This window comes from Rana temporaria, chromosome 4 (assembly GCF_905171775.1).
Source record: "Rana temporaria chromosome 4, aRanTem1.1, whole genome shotgun sequence".
Classification (NCBI taxonomy): domain Eukaryota; kingdom Metazoa; phylum Chordata; class Amphibia; order Anura; family Ranidae; genus Rana; species Rana temporaria.
The window spans coordinates 9,792,002-9,819,444 of record NC_053492.1 but is presented as its reverse complement, the minus strand read 5'-3'; the positions used below and the strand labels follow the sequence as shown (position 1 = coordinate 9,819,444).

General features: G+C 45.8%; 1 protein-coding gene and 1 pseudogene across 1 annotated transcript in view; both read right to left on the bottom strand.

The window, feature by feature from the left end:
• Positions 1–27,443, bottom strand: part of LOC120935495 (zinc finger protein OZF-like) — an 81,014-nt gene that overhangs the window by 45,027 nt on the left and 8,544 nt on the right. The window lies entirely within an intron of this gene.
• LOC120938703 lies at positions 6,431–6,525 on the bottom strand (annotated as a pseudogene).

Sequence of the window (27,443 nt, the reverse complement as noted above, 5' to 3'; positions counted from 1 at the left end):
AAAACACAAATAGAAGGGAAACGGCTTCACCAGCTAACACGTTTCATGCTCCTTTGGCGCTTAGTCCTAGCTCATAGTTCTAAGGGGTTATAGGGACTGAGCACTTTGGGGCCCCTGATGGGGTAGTGTAGCTGAATGACTCTGGGCCCTTAACCACTTCAGCCCCTTGAACATATCGAAAATATTTTAGATAAATCAATCAAAAGATAAAAAAGTAACATAAATAAAAACACGATCTCTGTCAGTCTGTCATTCATTGGTTCCTTTCTTAATGTGAGGGACCTCGGGAGAACTTGATCGCTCTAATTATATATTTCAATAAACATTTCTCGAAAAGAGCAAGTCATATCCTGCAATCAGTTCAAAGGTTTTTCTGCCATTTGTGTCTTCACGGTTTTCTGAGTTTGGATTTTCAGTATTGACTAAAATCAAATCGAAAAAGGGTGAGAGACTTATTAAAATTGACAATGAAATGTGTGCTTGTTTTGTCGACTTTGGAGCCTCTGTTCAATATGATTTGCTCTCGAAAGCAGGCACATCCTTTACAATAAAGCGGGGTTTCGGGCATAATTTTTTTTGCAAGCTAAAATTAATCACATTAAATAGTCCCTAAAACATATTACTAGCTCCTTAATTGTTCCAGAAATCATTGCAAACACTTGCCTTATATCCTCCAGCTCATGTTGTCGCCGTATCCATCATATGTGTGGGCATGTGAAGCCCAGTTCCTTTTTCTTCCTGGTTTTCAGGGAGAGGTGCATGCTGGGCAATTTTTAGGCACAGTAATGCCCAGAGACTCCTGGGAAATGAGTGTCATCGTTTCCCAGGAGGCAATGGGGTCTTTGGACAGGAAATTGAACCACCTAGGACAGGGGTCCTCAAACTATGGCCCTCCAGTTGTTCAGGAACTACAATTGCCTAGTCATGTCTGTGAATGTCAGAGTTTTACAATGCCTCATGGGATGTGTAGTTCTGCAACAGCTGGAGGGCTGTAGTTTGAAGATCCCTGACCTAGGACCAGGAACTAGGCAGATTACGGAATATTTATTTTTTTACATTAAAGGCAAGCTATTAATAGAAAGTTCATTTTTAGGGTGGAATAAATATACAATTAAATATATATGTAAAAATAAATAAGTTCTCCACCACAAAAATTGTTAAATCTTTTCAGGTGTTTCCGTGAAAATTATTATATCTTTTTGGTGCGCCGCAAGACAAAAAAGTTTGGGAAACACTGACCTAGAGGGTGGTCAGGGGTCAGTGAGGTGTGTTGGGGTGAGGTAGGCCAATACCTTCCCATGACACAGGGTCTGCCTGGTGCTGGAATTCATAACCCCGGGAACTGAACCACATCTCTGTACACTGTCCTGGATACTACAGTATACTTGGTAACCAAGAGAACAAACTCCTCCCCCCCTCTGACCTCCTATACACTCCTCCCCCATAGCTTTTTACTCCACCATCAACATACATCTGCTATCCAATACCAATCCCTTCTCTTGCTGCAAAGAGTGACAGTGACATTACTCCTGTCAGTCAGCAGGCAACCGGAGTTCTGACAAAGATTCTGATTAGCCGGCAACTCCAGCCAAAAGCCAGCAAGTTCCCCTTCCTGGACATCATGATGACCCGAGATTGACCTCACAGTACTGCATCAGAGTAAACAAGTTAAAGCAAGGATCATATGTATCATTCTTTGTCTGCAGATCTAAAATTAAAGAGAATTTCTGATCTGACAGGTCAAGAGAGTCCCAGGAACTCAAAATTGTATAAAACACTAAACAGTCCTGTGACGGTATTAGAATGATATCCCCGTCAAAGTCTCCCCTTCTTCCCATAAAGATAATCACCCAATATTCCACAAGGGGGAATATTCCTGGAGTCGCCCCCAATAAGCCACACATGCCAAGCTTACTGCTGGAACAAGACAGTTTAATGGTTTTCTTCTCAGCTTTTTATACAGTCCAAGACATTCAAGCAACAATGAAATCTCCACCCCCCCCCCAGTCACACACTAAGGCTAATTACTAAAACATTCCAGACAGGTCGGCACCGACCGACAATTATCATGTCTAATTCCTTAAACAGCATAACAACAAACCACCTTCACACACTTGAGTTTCCTAGGCAGACGTTTCTTCTGCATCCAGTTTGACACCTATTAACACCTCTGAGCATCACTAGGTTGTAGACAGCGTTATCACACAATTAAAGGCCTTTCAAAAGCTAGCCTTATTTAACATATGAACAGTCTGTCAGGTCACCTGTGGCCAGGTGACAAGTGCACCCTGTAGGGGTCAGGGATGCACCACAGGGAAGTGAACCCTATAGCCGACTACTGCTGGCAGGGAGGAAGCGTAACCCAAGATCACCCAGGGCGCGGAGTCTAAGACCCAGTTTTGTATTCACCAGAGCCCTTGGTGGTAGGGATGGTCTTGGCCGCAACTGGGTCCAGGTCGCGTTCCCGGGATTCCTCAAGTCACACTCCGCAGGGAGAAGGGGGAGGCAGCCAGCAGGACAAACAGTGGTGATGGACAGGCCGAGGTCAGGGCAACAGGCAGACAAGGATAACCGTGGAACATGCAAATAGTCAGGGGCACAGGCAGACAGGGAAGTCGGGGACAAGCCAAAACGGTACACGGAAGATGATCGTAGCACTCTGCAACCAGGAACTAGCAATACACTGCAGACAGGAAGTAAGCATAGGAACACTGTTGAACAGCACTGCAGACCTGTAGAGCAAAGGTTAATATAGGCTTCCTGGGATGGACTAGGGTGGAGCCATACAGGAAGAGGAAGTGATAAGAAGGGAAACCAGAACAAGATCTGCCTCTAATGAACAGATGGAGATCAGGTAGGCAGACAGACTTGATGCATATTCATGACACAGTCTTTACAGAGAGAGATGAGTCACACATGAAAACACATGTTACCTCTAACCCACAGCATTAAGTTAGCAGGGAGAGAATTAGACTGAAGCATATAGGCAAAAAGTCCTTCACAAGTCCAAACTAAATGTGTTCCCATGGGGGCAGTAGACTTTAAATGTACATCAACCCTCCTATTACCCCCCTCACATCCACATCCTATTATTGTGTAACCAATACCATCTAAATAATTCTTACTTTTCATTTCCCAAAGTTATCCGTCTACAAGGAGACCTGTATAGATCAAATGACGGCACCAATGAGGATGGAGGAGGACCGGAGTCACATGACTGAGATGATACTAAACCTCACCCTGGAGATCATCTACCTGCTGACCGGAGAGGTGAGGAGGATTCTGGGAGGTCACATGACATCACTCTTATCTCTAATAATAAAACACAGACCTGACCAGAGAGGTGAGGAGGATTCTGGGAGGTCACATAACATCACTCAAAAAAATGTTGCCTAAAATTAATGTCTGCAAGGTAGACAGACAGAATAGTGTAATGATTCTGTTAAAAAACAAATAAATACCTATTAAATTCAGTAATTCACACCTCCTTGAAGTCTCTAACACATAGAGAGCGTCCTGCCACACAGATGTAGTTCCCAGGAGGGGGTGAGCATGTCACTGACCACCGCAGTAAAGCCTCCCTTCACGGTGGTGAGTAACAATCAGACAAGCAGGAAGTGAACAGAACAGAGAAGAAATAGAGCAACTTCTGAGCAAAAACGAACAATAAGGAAGTGATAAGAGGAATGTCTGCAGGTAAAGGTGGCTTATTATGAAAACGTTTTTTTTCCCTTTACAACCCCTTTAATAAAACACAGAGTAGACCGGAGAGGTGAGGAGGATTCTGGGAGGTCACATGACATCACTCTTATCTCTAATAATAAAACACAGACCTGACCGGAGAGGTGAGGAGGATTCTGGGAGTCTAACATGATATTCCTATTGGTTCCTCAATATAGAGATTTCCTCTTGTGAAGTCAGGAGATCATATGACCATCACAGTGCCTCCATGTGACTCCCTAAAACCTGAGAGACACAACATGGAGAAGATTCTAGAAGTCACCAAGAAGATGATGGAGCTGCTGACAGGAGAGGTGAGCGGTGCCGGGAATTCTGGGACATTATCCAGTAACAGACAAGGGATGTGTCTGGATGGTGACTGTATCATTGTGTGTGTCAGGTTCCTATAAGGTGTCAGGATGTCACTGTCTATTTCTCCATGGAGGAGTGGGAGTATTTAGAAGGACACAAGGATCTCTACAAGGACGTCATGATGGAGAATCAGCCGCCCCTCACATCACCGGGTAAGAGGAGACTTTATTGTAAAGGAGAGAGCAGTACGGAGGCTCCACCTAGATTCCATCATCTGATAAACACATAGAAACAATGGATTCAGTCAGTGTGTGTGTTTCCTACAGATGGATCCAGTAATGGGAACCCACCAGAGAGATGTCCCCGTCCTCTGTATTCCCGGGATTCCACACAGGAAGGTCACACCATCCCTCACCATCATCAGGTAGATGAGAAACAATCACTGATAGTATCATTAGGATCTGTACATTATCTGTATTGTTACAATTGATGTCATTTTTATTCTAAATTCAGAGTGGAGACCTGAGAGATTCTAAAATTGATGGTAAAGCAGAAGAAGAAGAGACTTATGTGAGGGATGATCAGCAGTCTATGGAGGAGGATGGAATAACGGGGACATTTATAGAGGAGGACACTCCTACAGAGATCAGCCCAGGTGGGTCATTAACACTAAATACATTCCTCCACCCATACTGCTCAATGATTGGTCCAGAGTAGGGTGGGGACTGGGTGATATCAGACTGTAATCCCCTGGTCACTTTCCTGAGCTGTGTTCCCCGTCCTGTATTCCTGTATTTCTCTCGGATAATCTTCCTTCTCTGTGCTGCAGACACAATTTATGTATCTAGACTGGATTTATGGAGATTCTGGGCTTCAGCTGGCAGCAAAATTTTAATTTTCACTATAGGCGTTACTAGACCTAGGCACCTGGGGCATGTGTTTTGGGTCTTCTGCCCCATATCTGGGTCTAACAAGATCCCTGACAACAATTCTCCCAGGGTTACTTGTTCTGTTGTTTGCTGGCTGTGCCGGGTGGAGGGATATGTCTGTATAGTCTCAGACCCAAGTCACTGAGTGCAGTCTCAGGAGATGGGAGGCAGCGGTGTGGGACCTCTCAAGTAAATATTTAAGCTTCCACATATTACTGTATACCAATATAAGGAGTCCTGACTCTCACACTATATATCAAAACAATAATTTCACCAAAAATCATTATTAGCGGACACAAACATAACATAACTGGAGCCAGGTGTTGGCTAACTTTGCCTGTGTCATCTTGGGGAATTCTGTAACACCAGCTGCAGTTAGCCTGTTTCCCTCTAGTGCTCAGCCTGGACACTTTTTCTGTTGAAAAGCCTGTGGCGTGCAAAACACAACCCAAAAACTCCACCCGGTGCAGGAAAAATGTGCACACACATAAACAGTGAAACACAAAAAACTGCGACAGGTGCCATCGTCAAGTGGTCTTCCGAAAAGGACCCAGCTCTGATCCCCCGGGGCGTTAGGCTCCTGACAGGGAAAAGAGTTACAGTGGTCCATACAGCCAAAGCCATATGGACCTATCTTGGTCCAAGCAGCCAAAGCCACAAGGACCCAACATCCTCGGAGGGACTGCCGAAACAGAACCCTCCTCGTTGAGGCTCCCCCGAAGGGAGACCCCATGAGAGCCGGCGAACTAAGCCAGAAGGCCATGTCCACCAACTCCCAAGACTTTCAGAGGCAGGCCCGAGGACCAGCACCCTACTCGCCACACTAAAAGTGCAGTGCACCAAACAAAAAAGTGACAAAACATGACAAACATGGGGTAAAATAAAAAAGGAAAGTGGGGGAGAAGGAAGATGGGAGAGTGAGGAAAGAGACCAACGTGCAATACGTTGGCCGGCCCTCCGGCCAGGAAACAAAAATTCCTCTGGTCCTAGCCAAAAGGCCCGGCCCTAGCGGCAGGTGTGAAAAGTGTGAATGTGGAGATCAGTGACCTAAGGTGCCACACGATGAGTGCCCCTTTCAAACACTCGTGCAATGTATGGCACCCCTGAACTGCCACTCCAGGGGCACTATCTCCACAGGCTTTTCAACGGTCCCTAGCCCCCGGTCCGGACCGGCAGTACCCTTCCCAGCCAGGAAAAGGGGAGAGCCCACCTAAGCAGGCTACTACCCACAACCCCTATCTCTCCCACCTAATCACATTCTGGAAATACTACCCGCTCCTCCCGGTAAAAAGAGGAGCAAGGGTTCTCTCCAGAACAACTGACTGGGGCAGATACCACCAAATCCAGGCCAAAGGCCAGGGACCCGGCCTCCTGGCTTCGATCTCATGCCTCTCTGTCCCGATCAGAAGGCTTTTACCTTCAGGCCAACAGGCTTAGCGTCCGCCGACTGCCATCCCGTTCCCCCTCTCACAGGGTACTGGGGACAGTCAGCTTAGTACCACCTATTGGCAACTGATAAGAACAGATACTACACTTGATCTTAGCCAAAAGGCCGAGAAGCTCAGCCTGGACACTGTGTTATCAGCTCCTGAATGCAGAGAAAGCTGAGAGCAAGGGATCATGGGATATGTGGTCTGAGGAGCCTGGATTTGCATTGGAGTCAGATTGCTGCAGACTACAAGTTTCATCCAGCTGGGAGAGAGAAAAGGATGCTGGGTAAGGACATAAATAGCCTGGTCCAGGGACGAGTCTTTCTCTTTGGACCACTCCCTTCAGCTGAGAGCAGGGACCCAGCTGCGAATGCGAGCAGGTGCCACGGCCTAGGTCAGCAAATGAGTGAGCAGATCCACCATTGCCAGCTCTCTTTCATCTGAGTGACTGTTGGGGGGTCACTGTCATCATCACTGGTACAGTTCCAGCAGAATCCCAGTGTGGCTAGGTGCATGGCCAGGTACCCTTCACTGGTTGCAGATTCTGAAAGAGCCTGTTCCAGGACATTCTATTCCCTTGAGCCTTAAAATTATTAGGATTGGTGAGTGGACAGCAGCCCACCCTGTGTACACCCTACAAAGGCACTGCATGCCGACACCTTTATTCCATCTCTTTACATGATGAAAGCCTCAAAAAGGAAACACTTTCCACATGCTCTTTTCTGTTGACGGTCGTCATTGCACAGCAATCCTTCCGGGCCCTTGTTGAGCTAGCTGAAGACACATTGGCCCAGATTCTGAACGGGCTTACGACGGCGCAATGCCATGTACGCCGTCGTAAGTCCTAATCTGGGCCGTCGTATCTATGCGACTGATTCTTAGAATCAGTTACGCATAGATATCCATTAGATCCGACAGGCGTAAGGCTCTTACGTTAGGCCCGTTTACGTTAGGCTTGTCCCGGCGTAAATTTACCCCTGCTATATGAGGCGCAATCAATGTTAACTACTTGGTAACCGCCCTATAGCCGAAATACGGCTACAAGGCGGTTCCCTAACTCTAGGAGGGCGTCAATATACGCCCTCGCGATCACCGGCGCTCGGCGGGTCCACGGGACCCGCAGCAACACGGATCGCGGTAAGGAGCCAATGGAAGCGGCTCCTTACCACGTGATCGCGCCGTCCAATGACGGCGCGATCACTTGTAAACAAACCGGCGTCATGTAATGACGCCGGTTCCTCCCTCTCCTCTCTGTACCGTTCGGTACAGTGTGAGAGGAGAGGGAGGGGGGGGGATCGGGCGGCAGCAGCAGCTGCCGCACTGTGGGCTGGATCTGTGACAATTGCAGTCACAGATCCAGCCATCCCTGCGCAATACTCTGCAAAATAAAAATAATGATGAGTGCAATACTCTGCAATACCCCACCCCATACTCTGCAATACCCCACCCCATACTCTGCAATACCCACCCCCCCATACTCTGCAATACCCACCCCCCCATACTCTGCAATACCCACCCATACTCTGCAATACCCCCCCCATACTCTGCAATACCCCCCCCATACTCTGCAATACCCCCCCCATACTCTGCAATACCCCTCCCCCCATACTCTGCAATATCCCCCCATACTCTGCAATACCCCCCCCATACTCTGCAATACCCCCCATACTCTGCAATACCCCCCCATACTCTGCAATACCCCCCCAATACTCCGCAATACCCTCAATACTCCAATACCTTGCAATACGTCGCCTATGGGGATTTTTAAGTTGCAACGTTTGGCGCAATTTCACGAGCGTGTGCAATTTTGAAGGGTGACATGTTGGGTATCTATTTACTCGGCGTAACTTCATCTTTCATATTATGCAAAAACATTGGGCTAACTTTACTGTTTTGTTTTTTTTTAAGCACAAAACTGTTTTTTTTTTAAAAACACGCGTTCAAAAAATTGCTGCGAAAATACCGTGCAAGATAAAAAGTTGCAACAACCGCCATTGTATTCTCTAGGGTCTTTGAAAAAAAAGCATATATAATGTTTTGGGTTTCTATGTAATTTTTTAGCAAATAAATGATGATTTTTACATGTAGGAGAGAAATGTCAAAATTGGCCTGGGTGCTCCAGAACGCCTGATGGTGCTCCCTGCATGTTGGGCCTCTCTATGTGGCCACGCTGTGTAAAAGTCGCACACATGTGGTATCGCTATACTCGGGAGGAATAGCAGAATGTGTTTTGGGGTGTAATTTGTAGTATGCATATGCTGTGTGTGAGAAATAACCTGCTAATATGACAGAAACTAGATTTTTTTTTTTTTTTTACAGAATTTTCAGTCTTTTTTCTTTTATAGCGCAAAAAATAAAAACCGCAGAGGTGATCAAATACCACCAAAAGAAAGCTCTATTTGTGGGAAAAAAAGGACAAAAATTTCAGATGGGTACAATGTTGTATGACTGAGTAATTGTCATTCAAATTGTGAGAGCACCGAAAGCTGAAAATTGGTCTGGTGATTAAGGGGGTTTTCGTGCCCAGTGGTCAAGTGGTTAAGTATGGCCGTCGTTCCCGCGTCGAAATTTAAAAATTTACGTTGTTTGCGTAAGTCGTCCGTGAATGGGGCTGGACGCCATTTACGTTCACGTCAAAACCAATGACGTCCTTGCGACGTCATTTAGCGCAATGCACGTCGGGAAATTTTAGGGACGGCGCATGCGCATTACGTTCGGCGCGGGAACGCGCTTAATTTAAATGAGATACGCCCCCTACCCGCCTAATTTGAATTAGGCGGGCTTGCGCCGGGTGATTTACGCTACGCCGCCGCAACTTTACAGGCAAGTTCTTTGTGAATCAAGCACTTGCCTGTAAAACTTGCGGTGGCGTAACGTAAATGAGATACGTTACGCCGCCGCAGAGATGCGCCGATCTACGAGAATCTGCCTCTGAACATCTACATCACAAGGACTTCTCCACTCCCCTCTTCTCCCCCCCCCCACTTAAAGGACTCTGTGCACAATATCTGCACATTTTAGGGGAAACTACTCGGAGATTAAGTATTGCATTTCTTGTAACTTGTTGTTTTATAATTGTGCCACAAAGTTTGTTGGGTCCGTGGCATCAATATTTGAAGAGAGCAGTCTGGCCTAAAAGGTCAATCTCTTCCCTTTGATACCTGGGGTCATAGGTTCTTTCAGGACCTACTGGTTATCAGACATGTGCACAGAAAATGTTTTCGTTTTTTTTTTGTTTAGTTTCGTATCGTTCTGTAGGTTCGTTTCCGTTCGTTTTTCGTAAGACGCCCGTTTTCCTGTTCGTTCCCGTTCGTTTTTCGTATGATGAGATTTTTCCGTATTCCGATCGTTTCGTATTTTCGTTACCGTTTTATTTTCGTACATGCGGGATGGTTCGTTATTCTGTTTAATTCATGTTCGTTACTTGTTAGACAATAATTTTCGTGAATTTTCGTCAATGATTTGCATTCTGTGTTTTGGATTCCTTTTTCTGTTCGTGTTTTCGGTCGTGTGTTCGTGTGACATCTATGACAATTTGTTGTGGATGTCATTTTGTACTTTCGTAAATATATTGCGGGATTTGCGGCACTTTCAACACGTGGCTCATCCATATTAACGATTGTTAAGCCCCATACACTTGGTCAGACTTTTTTAACAACAAACATAAAAACGATCGTTTTCCGTTCGTTCTCAGAAAATTTGTTTGTTTTTAAACTCCATCAGAAAACCATTTTTGGGTTCAAAAGTCTGGCCAACTGATCTCCCATCAGATGAAAATCCACAGAAAAGTGTATTTGGCTTTACTGTACTACTCAGCACAAAAGAGAAGCTGCTTCACTAACTACACTCACTGCCCATTCAAAAACACGAAAATTACATCTGTGGCAAGGGATTTGCATTCTGTGTTTTGGGTCCTTTTTCTTTCGGTGTTTTCGGTCGTGTGTTCGTGTGACATCTGTGGCAAAAGATTTGCATTCTGTTGAATCCAAAATACGAACAGAAAAAGGGAATTCAAAATACAGGGTGCGGGTCTTTTGTTGTGGATGTCGTGTGAGCATATGACTGAGGGTGCGAACAGAGAAGGGATTCAAACAAAATGCAGAGTGCGGGTCTTTTGTTGTGGATGTCATATGAGCATACGACTGAGGATACGAGCAGAGAGGGGATTCAAACAAGATACAGAATGCAAATCTTTTGTTGTGGATGTCGTGTGAACATACGGCTGAGGATACGAGCAGAGAGGGGATTCAAACAGGATACAGAATGCAAATCTTTTGTTATAGATGTAATTTCCGTTCTTTTGACGTATTTTCGTCGGATCGTTCGTTCGTATTTGCGGTTGTTCGTTATGTGGCTCATTCGTAATCCCGTCGTTTTCGTATTTTGGTGCTTTAATTTTTTCGTATGTACACATTATTCTGCGGGTACGAAAATTAACATTTTCGTACGAAAATAACATTCGTACGAACGGGAATGCACATATCTACTGGTTATTACTGTTTGACTTATTGTAATTTTATTTGCATTGCATACCCTTTGCGTATTTACAAGAGTTAAGCCGCGTACACACGACCATTTTTAATGTCCTAGAAAAAAACTAAGTTTTTCTCGACGTGATTCTTGTCAAGCTGGCCTTGCATACACACGATCGTGAAAAAAAAAATGCTTGCGCAAAGCGCGGTGACGTACGACACGTACAACGGCACTATAAAGGGGAAGTTCCATTCGGATGGCGCCACCCTTGGGGCTGCTTTTGCTGATTTCGTGTTAGTAAAAGTTTGGTGAGAGACGATTTGCGCTTTTCAGTCTTCGTGCTTTTCAGTCTGTTACAGTGTGACGAATGTGCTACCTCCATTACAGACTTTGGGCCAGATCCACAGCCATCCGCCATAACTTAAAAATTCCCATTTAAGTTACACTGCCGGAAAATTTCTACCTAAGTGCCCGATCCACAAAGCACTTACCTAGAAATTTTCGGCTGTGTAACTTAAATCCGGCCGGCGCAAGGCGTTCCTATTCAAATGGGGCGAGTCCCATTTAAATTAGGCGCGCTCCTGCGCCGGACGTACTGCGCATGCTCCCGACGTCATTTTCCCGACATGCTTTGCGCGGTTTTACGTTACGCCGAGTTTTGTGAATCGCGCCGGGTAAAAAAAGTTGCGTCGGGAAAAAAAAAAGTTACGGCGGGCAAAAAAAAAAACAGCGTAGCGAGTAAGAAGGGTCTACTTTTACAAGGTGTAAACAGTTTACACTTTGTAAAAGCAGCCCTAATTTTACACATGCAACTTAAAACTTACGGAGTAAAAACGAAGCTGAAAAGCTTTGTGGATCTTCGTAAGTGCTAATTTGCATACCCGAAGTGGAATTTCGACTCAAAATGCCCCCAGCGGCGGATGCGGTACTGCATCCTAAGATCCGGCAGTGTAAGTCCCTTACACATGCCGGATCTTCTGCCTCACTATGGGAAACTGATTCTGTGGGTCAGTTCCAAAGATAGAAACAGGGATACGACGGCGGAACAGCAGATCCGCATGCGTATCTCTTTTGAGGATCTGGCCCTTTAGTTTTACCAGGACGAGTGCTCCCGTCTCATAAATTGCTTCTGAGCATGCACGTTTTTTCTCTGTCGTTAAAGCCTACACACGACCGTTTTTCACGACGTGAAAAACAACGAGAAAATTAGAGCATGTTCTAAATTTTTAATGCCCATTTTTTACATAGAGAAAAATGCTCTGAAGCCTACACACGATCGTTTTTATTGACCATTTAAAAAAATTGCATTTTTCACGTCATGAAAAACGGTTGTGTGTACGCGGCATAAGAGTTTAACATTGAAAGATATTTGCCTATGTTATTCTAGTTCTTATCTGCCTCAAGAATCTTAAAATGGTTCTAAAGTTAGAAGTTTTTATCTTAAAGCGGAGGTTCACTCTAAAAAACATCTATATACCATTACATCCAGCATACTTCCGACATCTACAGTATGCTGTTTTTTTTTTTTTGCCGTACATACTGTTTTATTGTTATTCCCCCCCCCCCCCCCCGGCTTCCGGCTCCCGTGGGAGTGGGCCTTCGTATTCAGAGGTTAGATGATCGACGTCTGGTGAAAAACTTCCCCTGGCGCATAAGGCGCGTCACAAGTTTTCCGTAAGTAAAATTGCGAGTCGGCTCTATATGGCGCCTGCGCAGTCAGCTCTACACGGCGGGCGCAGGCGCCATATAGAGCCGACTCACAGGTCGGCTACTTACGGAAAACTGGTGATGCGCCTTACGCGCCAGGGGAAGTTTTTCACCAGACGTCGATCATCTAACCTCTGAATAGGAACGCCCACTCCCAGAACCCGGAAGCCAGGGGGAAATAACAATAAAACGTTATGTACGGCAAAAAACAAAACAAAAAAACAGCATACTGTAGATGTCGGAAGTATGCTGGATGTAATGGTATATAATTGTTTTAGGGTGAACCTCCACTTTAATACATTCTATGCATTAAAATAAAAAGCCTTCTATGTGCAGCAGCCCCCCTCAGTCCCCCCTTATTCTTACCTGAGCCGCCACTTGATTCAACAAAGTTGTACGAAATTTTTGGGTGTTCAGAACTCTCCCTCCTGATTGGCTGAAATAGGAGTGAGGCGCCACTGGCTCCCGCTGCTGTCAATCAAAGTTTATGAGCCAATGAGGAGAGAGAGAGAGTGGGCCGAGCCGCGGCTTCATGTCTGCATAGACACACAGAGCAGCGGCTCAGCTCGGGTGCCCCCATAGCAAGCGACTTGCTTTGGGGGCACTTGGCAGGAGGGAGGGGCCAGAAGCACCGAAGAGGAGGATCTGGGCAACAGAGCAGGTAAGGCAGGCAAGTTATTTTTAAACAAAAAAAAGAGACTTTAATATCACCTTAAGTAAAATACTTGTTTACTCTGCTGCAGTCTGGTGTCTGTGTCATTGCTTTATCACTTTCAAATATGTCTGAACCCCGGGTGTCAGAGGTGTCGGGAGGCTTGCAGGGTCAGGGCAACCTTTGGTGTTAGTCATTTTCTAGCGGCCCTCACGGGGGTGGAGCTTCATCACTTACACAGTTCCTGCCAAATCTAAAAGATAAAACTGTATTGAGGTAATAAAGTTATGTGAGGTCTTGGGGCTCACATAAGTGATGTGGCCTGTACAATGTGAATCAGTGTTTTTTTTTTTTATGTGGATATTGCTGTGTACATGTAGCCTATGTTACTTTAAGGGGACGCAGCAGCAGTACGAACACAGCCGCAGGTCCTAATTTGTCAGGCATGTGCATGCAGGTGTATGGCCACCAAACACAAACTGTTAGGTCGATTCAGAAAGCCCGCCCTAACTTTGCGGTGGCGTAGTGTATCGTGTTTACACTACGCCGCCATAAGTTAGCGAGGCAAGTACATGATTCACGAAGTACTTGCCTGCTAAGTTACGGCGGCGTAGCGTAAATGCAGCGGGCGCAAGCGCGCCTAATTCAAAATAGGCTACGTCCGCCTACATATCTCAGTGTGCATTGTGGCAAAGTACGCCGCATGGTCCTATTGGTTTCGACGTGGACGTAAATGACGTAAATCCCTATTCACGGACGACTTACGCAAACAACGTAAAATTTTCGAATTTCGACGCGGGAACGACGGCCATACTTAACATTACTATTCCATCTATTTGATGGAATAACTTTAGGCCTGATAATGCGTTACGTAAACGGCGTATCTGTACTGCGTCGGCCGGGCGTACGTTCGTGAATAGGCGTATCTAGTGATTTACATATTCTACGCCGACCGCAATGGAAGCGCCACCTAGCGGTCAGCCTAAAAATTACACTTTAGGATACGATGGTGTAAGACACGTACGCCGCTCGTATCTGAGCCTAATTTAAGCGTATCTGGTTACCAGAATACGCTTAAATTAGCGTCGGCGCAGATTCAGACTTAGACTTATCAGTAGATACGCCAGCCTAAGTCTTTCTGAATCTAGCTAAGTGTGTATTTGGGGTCACTAGCCCACACCTGCACACTTATCAGATGAGGACCTGCTTTTGTGTTTATACAGTGCTGCATTCTCATAGAGTAACAGATGGCTCCCGCGGTACAAACTGCTTCTTCACACTATGGGCCAGAGAAGCCGTGTGAATGAGCCCTTATTTATTTTTATTTTTTTACAGTTTGTTATTTTTTAAATTAAATTTTTTTTTTTTTTTTTTTTAACAATTTTGTTAGGGGGGACTTAGACAAAATATCAGGGGTTTAAACAGACAGATTCTTCAATTTCTTTCTGTGCCCTGTGTGTCTCTCCCTACAGCAGCTGAAAACCAGTGGGAGGGAGAGGAGGAGAAACCGGCTTTTAGCTTCTGCATGGAGAGACATATAGGACATCGTTACTGTATTGCACCCCTCCGCTGCACCAATCATCCTCCTTGTCCTGCTGCCCGCATCTGATTCCCCATGCTCTGCGGGTCCCCCTCTGTGCCAGGTTCCTGACAGGAGGACCGGTGGTTTCCTCCTATCGCTATCGGTGGCCCTGATTAGAGGGGGTGGGGACACTCGCCCTATAATCCCCTCATCACTGTCACTCCTATAAAAGACAGTTCTCGTTGTTTCCTCACTCTCTGACTAAGGTCCATGAATAAAGAAATGATCTGGTAGGAGATCAGAGGACCCATTTACTAGTTACCTTGAGGGGGGAATTGTATGATCCTCAGAGACCAAGCTGCCTGATGTGGGCGGAGTCCTGGTTTAGGGGAACCAATCTGCTCATGTCTAGTAATAATCTTTTTATTTCTATTTTAGTAGATGGACGGGAGATGAGGAAAACCTCAGAGGATTGTCTCACTTTGTCTCCAGACTGTAAAGTAGAAGATGAGGACATCACACAGTATAGTCCAGGAGAAAACCCGACTACCTCAAATGTCCATCCGGCACCACACAGTGTAGATGGACCATCGTATTCCTCTTATCCTGAGGAACCTCAGATTGTGAGGGACGGTGCCGGACCATCGTATTCCTCTTATCCTGAGGAACCTCAGACTGTGCGGGAGGGTGCCGGACCATCGTATTCCTCTTATCCTGAGGAACCTCAGACTGTGAGGGACGGTGCCGGACCATCGTATTCCTCTTATCCTGAGGAACCTCAGACTGTGAGGGACGGTGCCGGACCATCGTATTCCTCTTATCCTGAGGAACCTCAGACTGTGCGGGACGGTGCCGGACCATCGTATTCCTCTTATCCTGAGGAACCTCAGACTGTGAGGGACGGTGCCGTCCTTCCAACAGAGAAGAGGTTTTCCTGTACTGAGTGCGGGAAACAATTCCCCTTTCAATCCAAACTTAATGTGCATAAAAGATCACACACAGGGGAGAAGCCGTATTCCTGTCCTAAGTGTGGGAAATATTTTTTAACTAAGTCCAATCTTTATACACATCAAAGATCTCATACAGACAAAAAGTTTTATTCCTGTTCTGGATGCAAGAAATGTTTTTCAATCAAGTCCTCTAATTCCAGACATCAGAGATTGCACACAGGAGATAAGCTGTATTTGTGTCCTGAGTGCGAGAAATCTTTTGTACAAAAATCAGAAATTGACATACATCGCAGGTCTCACACAGGGGAAAAGCCATATTCCTGTCCTGAGTGCGGGAAATGTTTTTCAGTGAAGTCCAATCTTTACAGACATCAGAGACTACACACAGGGGAGAAGCCGTATTCCTGTTCTGAGTGTGGAAAATGTTTTTCAGATAAGTCAAATTTTTATATTCATCAGAAACAGCACACGGGAGAGAAGCCATATTTCTGTACAGAGTGTGGGAAATGTTTTGTACAAAAACCAAAGCTTGTCAAACATCAAAGGACTCACACGGGGGAAAAGCCATACTCTTGTCCTGAGTGCGGGAAATGTTTTTCAGATAAGTCTAATCTTTATAATCATCAGAAATTGCACACGGGACAGAAGCCGTATTCCTGTCTTGATTGCGGAAAATGTTTTTCACAGAAGTCCATTCTTTATAGACATCAGAGATTGCACACAAGAGAGAAGCCGTATTCCTGTTCTAAGTGTGGGAAATGTTTTTCATACAAGTCCCATCTTTACACACATCAGAAATTGCACACAGAGGAAAAGCCGTATCCTTGTTCTGATTGCAGGAAATGTTTTGCACAAAAATCTGATCTTGTTGCACATCAGAGATCTCACACGGGGAAGAAGCCGTATTCCTGTCCTGAGTGTGGGAAATGTTATTTACAGAAGTCCAATCTTTACAGACATCAGAGATTGCACACAGAGGCAAAGCCGTATTCTTGTTCTGAGTGCGGGATATGTTTTGCACAAAAATATGATCTTGTTACACATCAGAGATCTCACACAGGCGAAAAGCCGTATTCCTGCCATGAGTGCGGGAAATGTTTTTCACAGAAGTGCAATCTTTACAGACATCAGAGATTGCACACAAAGGAGAAGTCTTACTCTTGTTCTGAGTGTGGGAAATGTTTTTCAAGGAAGTCTAATCTTTCCACACATCAAAGATCTCACACAGGGGAAAAGCCACTTTCCTGTCCAGAATGAGAGGATTGTTACCCTCTGAAGTCCTGTCTTCCTGTACATCAGAGATCCCACACAACCATTTAGGTGTAATGGTGCCTTGAGTGCGGGAAATGTCTTGTATATGAATGTTGCTGGACATCACAGCTCTCATGTGGGGAAGAAGCACACCCTGATATACACCTCAGATATACTCCATGGCTGATCTTCATCATGTAAGAAACCGTTCATAAGGAGATCAGAGATCACCAAAGACATGGATGAAGTGTTGTACTGTGTTGGCCATTGATAGCAGTAGAAAAATAAAAATGGAGTCCGTTACCTTTCATTAGCAAAAAAAAAAAAATGTTAAACAAATGTGACCCGTATTTGGCCAGCCATGAAAAATATCAAAGGTATTTTTTTTCATGCAGTGATTTTCTATAATTGGCTTCATCTAGTGACCATAATGCCATATCATGCTCTTTTTACTGATGGAGGTATTTCAGGAAAAATACCTCATTATGACCACTAGATGGAGCTCATGTTCATAGGAAATCATGGTGTTAATTAAATTATGGCCCAAACAAATCACAGCTGCAGCTGGGCAAATGCTCATCACATTCGTCCAACAATTTTTTTTTTTATTAAAAGACACCTTATTGAGCAGACAATTAATATCCAGACATTGGAAATCCCCTTCACCCCCGTCCCTAGCTGAATGGGTTAATGAAATAAACGGAGTTATGTTGATGGAGGAACTCCAAGCTAAGGTCCTGGACAGTCATGCTAAGTTCTCCTTTACATGGGGAATATGGAGGCATTACTCTTCCTCAGACAAATTAATTAAAGAAACTACTCTCACTTAATTCGAGTTCTCCACCGCCCTAATGGGCATGGGAGGACTTGAGCACAAATTATACTTTATGGATCCAGGGCGCGGGAAGCCCGGGCGCACCAACCACCCCCCCCCCCCATCCCCCTCCTTCCTACCCTTTTCTATCCCTCCTTTCCTTCCCTCCTCTGGTCTTTTATACCTGACTTATTCCTCCTTTATCTTTTCTGGTACTTCTTCTGCCTTCCACACACAGGCTTGGGTTAGCCGAGACAGGACCTTATCTTTAAGTTTGTATGGTTTAACTCCCTTGGCATACACCTTGATAACTTGGAGTTGTAGACATACTGCTGCTTTGTTCTTGATAGCACCCCTGTCGTCAACGGAATGTCCCCTTGCGCTCTCCTGGCCATGGGCGCAGCAGGCTCCCAAAGGGGCGCCCAGGCTGGAGGGAGCAGATGCTGGATGTATAATAACGCGCGACAGGGTCGATTGCATAAATGTCTTTCTAGGTTGCAAAAGTGTCCATACTATAAATTATGTTGTGGAAAGGTACTGTTTGTTATGTTGAGAACCGGCCCACCCATTGTTGGGGGTCTGGTTCATGTTTCTTTTGATGTCTGTCTAAAATGTTTTAATAAAACTTTTATTGAACATAAAAGACACCTTATTTTCCGTCATACTGATGATTGAGATCGTAGTCGTGCACTGGCCTTCCTGTTCAAATGGGGGGCCCGGGCAGCTTTATGATGCAGGCAGTTTACCCTTCCTTGCAGCACAGCTAGCTTCTTCTCTCCCTCCTGCAGACTGTCAGCTGCTGCAGGGAAATCCTTTTCAGGAAATAGCCCTCTCTTTCGCTGCTCTGATCACACCTTCTCCTGTCCAGGATACCCAACATCTGCAGTTTGATTCCCCTGTGCCCCCTCCCCTCGTGTTTACTATGCTTCATTTTGTGAATGAACAGGGAGCCTCTGTATAGAGGGGTTCTTGTTCATTTGTTCTGTAGCAGTTGAAGCTCCAGAGAAAGTATTGAGAGTTTCTGTTCTCAATTACTTACTCTGTCTTAAATCTGAGAAATCAGATATTTCACCAAAGTGCCCCCCCCCCTACATTCCCCCAGGACTATTAATAATGTAAAAAACATTCATAAAATAATTAATACAACATAATTAAGGGCTCATTCACATAGGTAATCTGGCCACGTGAATGAGTGGTTTGTTTATGCAGCAGGAGCTGTGTTAGGGGTCATAGGCCTGCCACCCACACACCCATCCAGACTGGGGGGGGGGGCTGTAAGGGGCCGCATGATTTCTAAAAGTAGGCCCTTCTCCAGGTTCCAGCAGGATGTACAGAGAAGAACCACAGTGAAGCTGGTTTCGGACTTTCCATATGTCCCTATGAATATCATTGAGGAAACCCCTTTTATTTTTCGTACATAACAAAGAGCAGGCTATATAAATTACTATCTGGGTTATTCGCCACGTATAGGTAAATGGACACTGGCAGAACAAAATAGACAGGAAGTCCCCCTCTATATAACCCCTCCCATACAGGAAGTACTTTAGTTATTTTGCCAGTGTCTTGAAGGTGGATGGTCACTTTTTGTTTGCTCTCTGTGAGTTATTTTTTTTCATGCTGTGGTCCCGAGCTGATTCTTGAGAATCGAGGGACAACCTTTTTATATTGGATCCATTTAAAAAAGGCTGCTATGCTAAGATAAATGGTACCCGAGCCTTGCAAAAGAAGATAGGACTCAGCGAGGTTTTGCCTGTAATGCGTTTTGGGCACTGGACCCTGCATTGTGGAATCCTGGGCACGTTAGAATTAAGGAAAATCCTGCATGGTGCTGTAGAGGTCCAAGGGAGTGGACCCTCATAATAACAAGGGTACCAAGTCCTTGGCTGACAAAGCCTGCTGTGATGGGTGAAGGTTGGACCTTTCTGGCTTGTGTCAGGGTCCTCTGGTAGGAGTGGTAAGTCATGTTATATTCCTCCCCTGCAAGATGTGTCTGTCTTGGCTGTCATTTTTTTGTTAAAAACGGTGCCTCTCTCTTCAGCTCCTAGAGAGTGTTGTGAGTCAGCCTTTCTCTGTTCAACATCCTCGGTCCCTTAATGCTGGCCGGGCTTGAAGGCAACCGGTGCGCGCACATAGCGTGCACGTGATGACGCCACAAATGCATGGTCATATCGGGAAGCCGCTGGCTCTCCTGCTTAGTGTCGTCAGTTTTTAGTAGGGAAGCAGAGGGACTGGCAGGAACACCAAGGATTTCACACAAAGAAAGCATTACAAAGAGAACATAATACTTTCTCATACAAGTACATGGTACATCCGGCATATATCAGCAATATGACATTTTGAGGTAACAAACGCTTTAAGAGACTGTTGCTATGGAGGGGCTACTCCTTTCTTTTTTTTCCCTTTGTGGTGTATTGTATTTTGATTACTTTGTGTATCTGTTGATGTTTCTTAATTTTTTTGCAATTAGAAAAAAAAATAATAATAAAATCGGATTTCAAAAAAAAATGTTTTGCTTCAATAAAAAGTAAAAATTCAGTCTTCTGTAAATTAGACAAGTTTAAACTTTTTTTAAATAGAGAAAGAAAGCACCATACTCGCTGGGCTGTGGTGATGCTGCAGGCTTGGCTATCCCTTCTTCTGTCCTGTCCTTAGGGCCCCATCGGCCACTTTCCCCGTGCTTTCTGTTCGCTGACGCTGACGTCACAGAGGGGGGTGAAGCTATGGGGGGCGGGAGTGACAGACATTGTTTATGTGGGCCAAAGACAAATGAATACAATTAAGAAAAAAAGAAAAAAACAGTGCAGCGCTAGTGAGTGATATTGTGCTCATATAAATTAATAATAAACAAAAAAAGTCATTCTGGAATAAACTGAAAATATAGCCAGAATAGGAAAAAACATAAAAATGCAGATGGATATATGAAGAAAAAGTCTTAAAAAGCCACGAAACAAAGTTCATATGACTCTATCCAGTAATTTTCCTTGTGAAAGAGAAGTGGATTGTGCAGACAATGTGAAAGACTCTTGATTGATGTGAGGTAAGCTGTCACCAATACACCCGTGAGGAAGGATAAGATTGCCTGCTTACCAGATGAAAAGACTGTTTTGCATCAGTCTAATAGGGCCTGTGGGAAGTCTGGTCTCCCAATACCTTAGCCGTCAAGATAACCACGGTATAGCTCAGCATACAATCCGAAGAGTCATAAACCAAAAAAAAGAGAAGAAGGACCTCTCATAGCGTATAACGTTTAAAAATAAAAGAGGGTTTAATAAAAATTGCACTTACAATTAGGATTAGCATCGGAACAAGAGATCGGAGACGTTTTGCTATCCATGCTGTATTTATATTGCCTAATTGTAAGTGCAATTTTTATTAAACCCTCTTTTTCTTCATATATCCATCTGCATTTTTATGTTTTTTCCTATTCTGGCTATATTTTCAGTTTATTCCAGAATGACTTTTTTTGTTTATTATTAATTTATATGAGCACAATATCACTCACTAGCGCTGCACTGTTTTTTTCTTTTTTATGTTACCAAGTTGTTGTACACAATTTAGTGCTAGCAGCTATTTACATTTATAACATTACATTACATTTATAATTCAATATTTAATTTAGCGCAGCGTCAACCTTTTGGTTTTTGTTTATTTCAAATGAATACAATTGGTGTCTCAGCAGAGGTGAGTCTCGCCACCTGTGCTAAAAAGATCTTCAGGAGCATCATCAGAAGAGCCACCAGAACATTTGTTCGGCTTCCAGCTCATAGATCCATATATTACGGCAATTAAAGGGGATGTAAAGGTTTGTTTTTTATTTTGTAAATAGGTTCCTTTAAGCTAGTGCATTGTTATAGAGAAAAGAACAAGTGCGGGACTTTAAATGAAACATGTGCGGGAAACTGATTGCAATAGATAGGGGGAATGAATCAAAGATAATAAATCTGGAATAGGTTTAAATATTTTATTACTTTCACATAATGCACCGTCCATGACTATATTGCACTATTGAAGAAATAGATAAACATATGTGTTTCGCAGATTAATTGGGGGACAAGGTACATGGGCAGTGACCCAAATATATAAATGCAATGAGTACATCAAGCTGTACTATATTATTTGAGTCATAAAATAGATATCACATATTAAAATGGAAATTACATCACATAGCGCTGCAGTGATAATACATTGATTCATGAGATATAGAGCTCTACGCGTTTTGCGACTGTTGGTCGCTCATCAGGAGCAGGCATGCATTACATTGGTTATCTGGAACGACATAAGCACATAGCTGGTTAAAACGGGGCATCCAACATTTGTGGGGGCTGAGAACTCATCAAAAGCCCCAGATGGTACTCACCAGGTTGCCGCTGGCACTGGAGTGAAGCTCCGGATGGCCCCCAGGAATGGGGTGGTCACTGCCGGGGACTAGGGCTGGAGAATGAGGGGTGCAGGGCCCGCCAGGAGAGAGCACCCAGGTGGCACAGGCATGAGGCATGGTGTATTGAATGCACTGTGGTCAGTAAGAAATAATGGCTGTATTGGAAATAAATGAAGAATGTATTATGTTTGAATGGGATATGGAGATATGATGAAAAGGAAAGGGGGGGGGGGGAGAAAAAAGGAGAACGGGCAAAGGAAAAGGAAAAAAGAAAAGGAGAAAAAGGGGGAAAGGGAAGAAAGACAAAGAGAAATGGGAATGTAAGGATAGTGAAGTGAGATAAAGGTACTGGGTGTGGTGAGGTATAGGAGAGAGGAGGAGGATCACCTGTGAGTTCCGAGTGTGCTGCATGGAGTGATGACATGTGAAGAGCCAAATGCCTGTACCTGCCATAGGTGACACCTATGAGGTGGAATAACAATGTTAAAGTATGGCCGCCGTTCCCGCCGCGAGGTTCGAATTTTTTACGTTGTTTGCGTAAGTCGTCCGCGAATCGGGAGTTACGTCGTTTACGTCCATGTCAAAATCAATAGGCCCGTACGGCGTACTTAGCCGCAATGCGCACTGGAAAATGTAGGCGCCCGGCGCATGCGCAGTAGCACAAAACGTAAAAAAACGTGAGGTCAAGCCTCATTACCATACAACACGCCCCCCTCCAACCAATTTGAATTAGGCGCCCTTACGCCCGCCGCGATTACACTACGCCGCCCTAAGTAAGGAGGTAAGTGCTTTGAGAATCATGTACTTGCCTCTCTTACTTAAGGCGGCGTAGTGTAAACACGCTAGGCTACGCCATCTTAACATTGCACGGCCGTACCTGAATTTACCTATAGATGTTTTTTGTTTGTCTGAATTTCTCAATTCCTGTTTCTCCTCAGCAAGCTTGCCCTCATCATCCGAACCGTTCTGGCTGGGGGTTAGTCAGCCAGAACAGCTTACTGAGGAGGAACAGAAAGTGAGAAATTCAAAGAAAAAAAAAACATTTAGAAGGGAAATTGGAGGAAAAGGTTTGTGAACCAACAATGCACTAGCTTAAAGGAACCTATTTAGAAAAACAAACTTTTACAACCCCTTTAAGGAAGCCATAGATTAAGAGGAGAACTCCTAGCCACCGGAGAAAATAAAAGGATATTTTCCAAACCTGAAAAATCAAAAGGGTCTGCGCTCATGTTCTGTCGAGAAGTGCCCAGCTATCGAAAAGTGCCCGGGTGGAACTGCGCATGCGCCGCACGCAGAACAGCAGAGTTTATGATCAGCTGCTGGCACGCATTGCCGAGGCACATTCATGTAGGTGAGGGGCAGAAATCTACATGAAGGGGAAGGAGTTTTCAAGGGGGTGGAGCGGCTCCCAGGCTCCCTCTTCCTGCCACTTCACCCCACTGCACTGCTCTGCATCGGGTTTGCGGGGGGTCAGCTGTGGGCTTCACTCCTCTGCCCTCCCGCTGACTTTGGAAGATGCAGGGCATCCATTGAGGGATTGGTTTGTCCACATAGATCCCTCACTGCTCCTCGATCCTCCTTTTAGCGCCCCCACATCCCTGATTGCCGGGCGTCCCTTCCATGCAGCTGCTGGCCAGTTCTCCCCTCGGATGCAGCAGGAGATGTGCATGGATGAAGAGCGAGGAGGGGGCTGCTCTGTATAGCGGCTGGCCTTTATTTAATATAGAAAAAATCGCCCTTCAATTGACTACTACTCCGCAAGCGTCCAGAAAGAAAAGCAGATAAAGATTTCTGATGTCTCTCCAAATCCCCCCCCCCTCTCAAAAAATGTATTTAAATAAAAACATATTTTTTTTTACCTATATAAAAAAAAAAGTTGTGCAAAAAATTTAAATAAAACCAAAAACATAGTAAGAGCCCTTTTACACAGCTTCTGTAAAGAAGATCCACCTGCTTAGCGGGGGAACTGTCTGCTATGCGGACATGGGCACAGCTTTCTCTTCTCTGTGGGGCGGTTGGATGGAATTGGACCACCTGTCCATTTCCATCAGACTGCCATTCAATCCAATCTGCCAGACAGATGGGAAATACATCCCCCATCCATCTGTTTTTGCGGGATCGGATGGTGGTGGGAGCAGTGGCATAGCTGGGAGGGTGCGGTCCGCACCCGGGTGACACCCGCTAGAGGGGTGACACTATCCTGAGGGTGAAAAAAGCTTCTGTTGACAGTTTTTTTTTTGCAGCCGGAACACCGATGCTGACCTGTGTTTTCCTTCTCTCACTCCTGCACTGCTGGTCATTCGCCTGTCTCTATTTACTCTCTGTGCCTTCTCTGGCTGCTGCACAGTGTGTCCACTCCAGCTGCTGCCTGTCATGGCCCTAAGCTGGAGCGGTAACGAGCGGCGGGGTTGTGGGGGGGGGGGGTGTATGTGGCGGATTGCGATGGGATGTCCTCCCGAGCCCAAAATGAGCTGCTGTGCTGATGGGAATGGGGGGAGGGGAGGTGGGCATGGCAGTGTGTTTACCACCCGGTAACTCCTAAGCCACCCAGAACTGGGGTTATAAGAGGGAAGACTGTTTGTTCGGCACCCTGTGCTGGACTGATAGGGGGGTGGGGGTGCTGCTGAATCAGCTGGTTCGTCGCACAGTTTGCTGCTGGTCTGTTTGCGTCCCCATTGGCCGCAGTGGAGCCAATCGGAAGAGACTAGGGTCTAGCTCTAGCAAAGCATCATGGGATATGTAGTCCCGGAAGATTGGCTACAGTGTTGTCTACAGGAGCAGGCTACAGCCCAGAGCGTGCACTCTGCCTTGGGGAGAGAGAGCCATGCTGCTGTCCAGCACCACCAGTGAGAGAGTCATGCTGTACCCCCACCACCATAGAGAGCTATGCTGCTGCCCAGCACCCCCAGAGAGAGAGCCATGCTGTACTCGCACCACCATAGAGAGCCACCCTGTACCCACACCACCATAGAGGGCCACGCTGTACATGCACCACCAGAGAGCCACGCTGCTGTCCAGCACCACCAATGAGAGAGCCATGCTGTACCTGCACCACCAGAGAGAGAGAGCCACACTGCCCAGCACCACCAGAGGGAGAAAGACTTAGCCACTGCACACAGCTGTGCTACACTACTAACCATAGCTAGCCTGGGCAACCCAAAGTGAGCGAATGTTCAGCCAGAGATATCACTGCTGCAGTTTCGCTGGGTCTGGTAAGAAAGCTTTGTTGGGCATTATCCATTACTGTTCCTAGGGACTAAACCATTAGGAAGTGCCCAACTTGCTATTCTCTAACCTTAATACTGCCTGCAGGCCTTATTGATCACTGCATCGCATGTCAACGAGCTCTAGCGCTGGGCTACCAAGGTGTGTTTACACACACCTCTCCCCGTTCTTCAGCTCCTGTGACCGATCGCGAAACACCAGCAGTGATCCGGTCCGTGGGTCCCGCAGGTGCAGAATATGTAACAGAAGTGACGTTTCATCGCCGCCATCTTGCTACACCCCGCACTCATCCACAGTAAGGATAAAGTGAGAAGGTTTGCAAGTAGACATCTTGTTACACCCACCGGCATCTCGCGCTTTACACTTATTTTTAACAGTAAACTCAGCTTATATAGTGAAATTCTGTATTTTAAAATCCCTCAGGCCATTTGATGTTGATTTTTCAAAGCTGTCAGATTAGCAAACCTGTGAGATCAACAGACTTGTCACTGCTTTTAAAATTCAACATCATAACAGTCAGACAGATTTCTAAATACTTTATCCTTACTGCGGAGGACTGCGGGGTGTAGCAAGATGGCGGCGATGGAATGTCACTTCCGTTACAAACTCTGACGGGTCGCCTAATCTGACGAAACACACTGCTCTGTCTTGTCCAAATCTGAATGAGATTTGAGCTTTTTCCTTTTAATGTGAAAGTGAGGCTTGGTTGTTGTCCTTTCCCCTCACTCAGGCTGCAGAGATTAAAGTGAGGCTTGAACTGCAGGGTTCCTTATTTAGTGCAATGGCAGGAAATAATGCTCATGCCCCGGAAGAAGTCCTTTCGTCGACAGAACCCAAGCTGTATGTTCCTGCTATTGCGCATTTTACATGTTTGGATGTTCTGCGATGGCCTCCTTTCCTTTTTACCATGCAATGCTGTTTTTATGGTAAGTGTAATACTTTATATTAAATGCAACCACTCAGAGGTTTTACACCAGCCCTCAAAATTTCCCCTCGCCTACTCGCATTCTGCGAGTGCAAAATTGTTTCTGGCGAGGAGCTGGGAGTGGGGGGGGGGGAGCGCGGGTACCGCCGGCATGCGGGGAATGATCGGGAGCTGTTCTCCCATCAATCACAATGGGGAAGAGAAAAGCCGCGGGATTACATAGCTGATAACCCGCTGTTACAGCTGACTTTACATTGCAGCTCCCTCCGCTCCACTCGCGGTTACACACAGCCCCGCCTCCTGACCCCGTGCCTGTATCATATAGACAGAACACGTCCCAGCATTGGACTGGCATTCTGATACAGGCACAGGGTCAGGAGGCGGGGCTGTGTGTAACCCCGAGTGGAGCGGAGGGAGCTGCAATGTAAAGTCAGCTGTAACAGCGGGTTATCAGCTATGTAATCCCGCGGCTTTTCTCTCCCCCGGGGTGATCGATGGGAGAACGGCTCCAGATCAATCCCTGCATGCCTGCGGTACCCGCGCTCCCCCCCCCCCCCACTCCCAGCTCCTCTTCCCCTGGGGCTATCCTCTGCACAGGTGAGCAGAGGCTACAATCGTGGGCACAGTGAGTAGAGGCTGAAATGGTGGGCACAGTGCGTAGGGGGCTGCAATGGTGGGGACAGTGCGTAAAAGGCTGCAATGGTGGGCACAGTGGGCAGAGGCTGCAATGGTGGGCAGAGGCTGCAATGGTGGGCAGAGACTGCTATGGTGGTCACAGTGGGCAGAGGCTGCAATGGTGGGCACAGTGGGCAGAGGCTGCAATGGTAGACACAGGCTGCAATGGTGGGCAGAGGCTGCAATGGTGGGCACAGTGGGCAGAGGCTGCAATGTTGGGCACAGTGGGCAGAGGCTGCAATGGTGGGCATAGTGGACAGAGGCTGCAATGGTGGGCACAGGTGTGGCTGCACTGATAAAGTTTGTAACTTAATTTGGCATAAAACATGCAAGTGTCATTTCATGAGAAAATTTGAGGGCATGTTTAGGGGCAGAATTAGGGGTGGTGCAGGGTAGGGATTGGATGGGTCAACTGGTGGCGAGTAACCCTTAAGGCCTGGCTAGTAGCGCAGGACTTGAAATTTTGAGCCCTGTTTTACA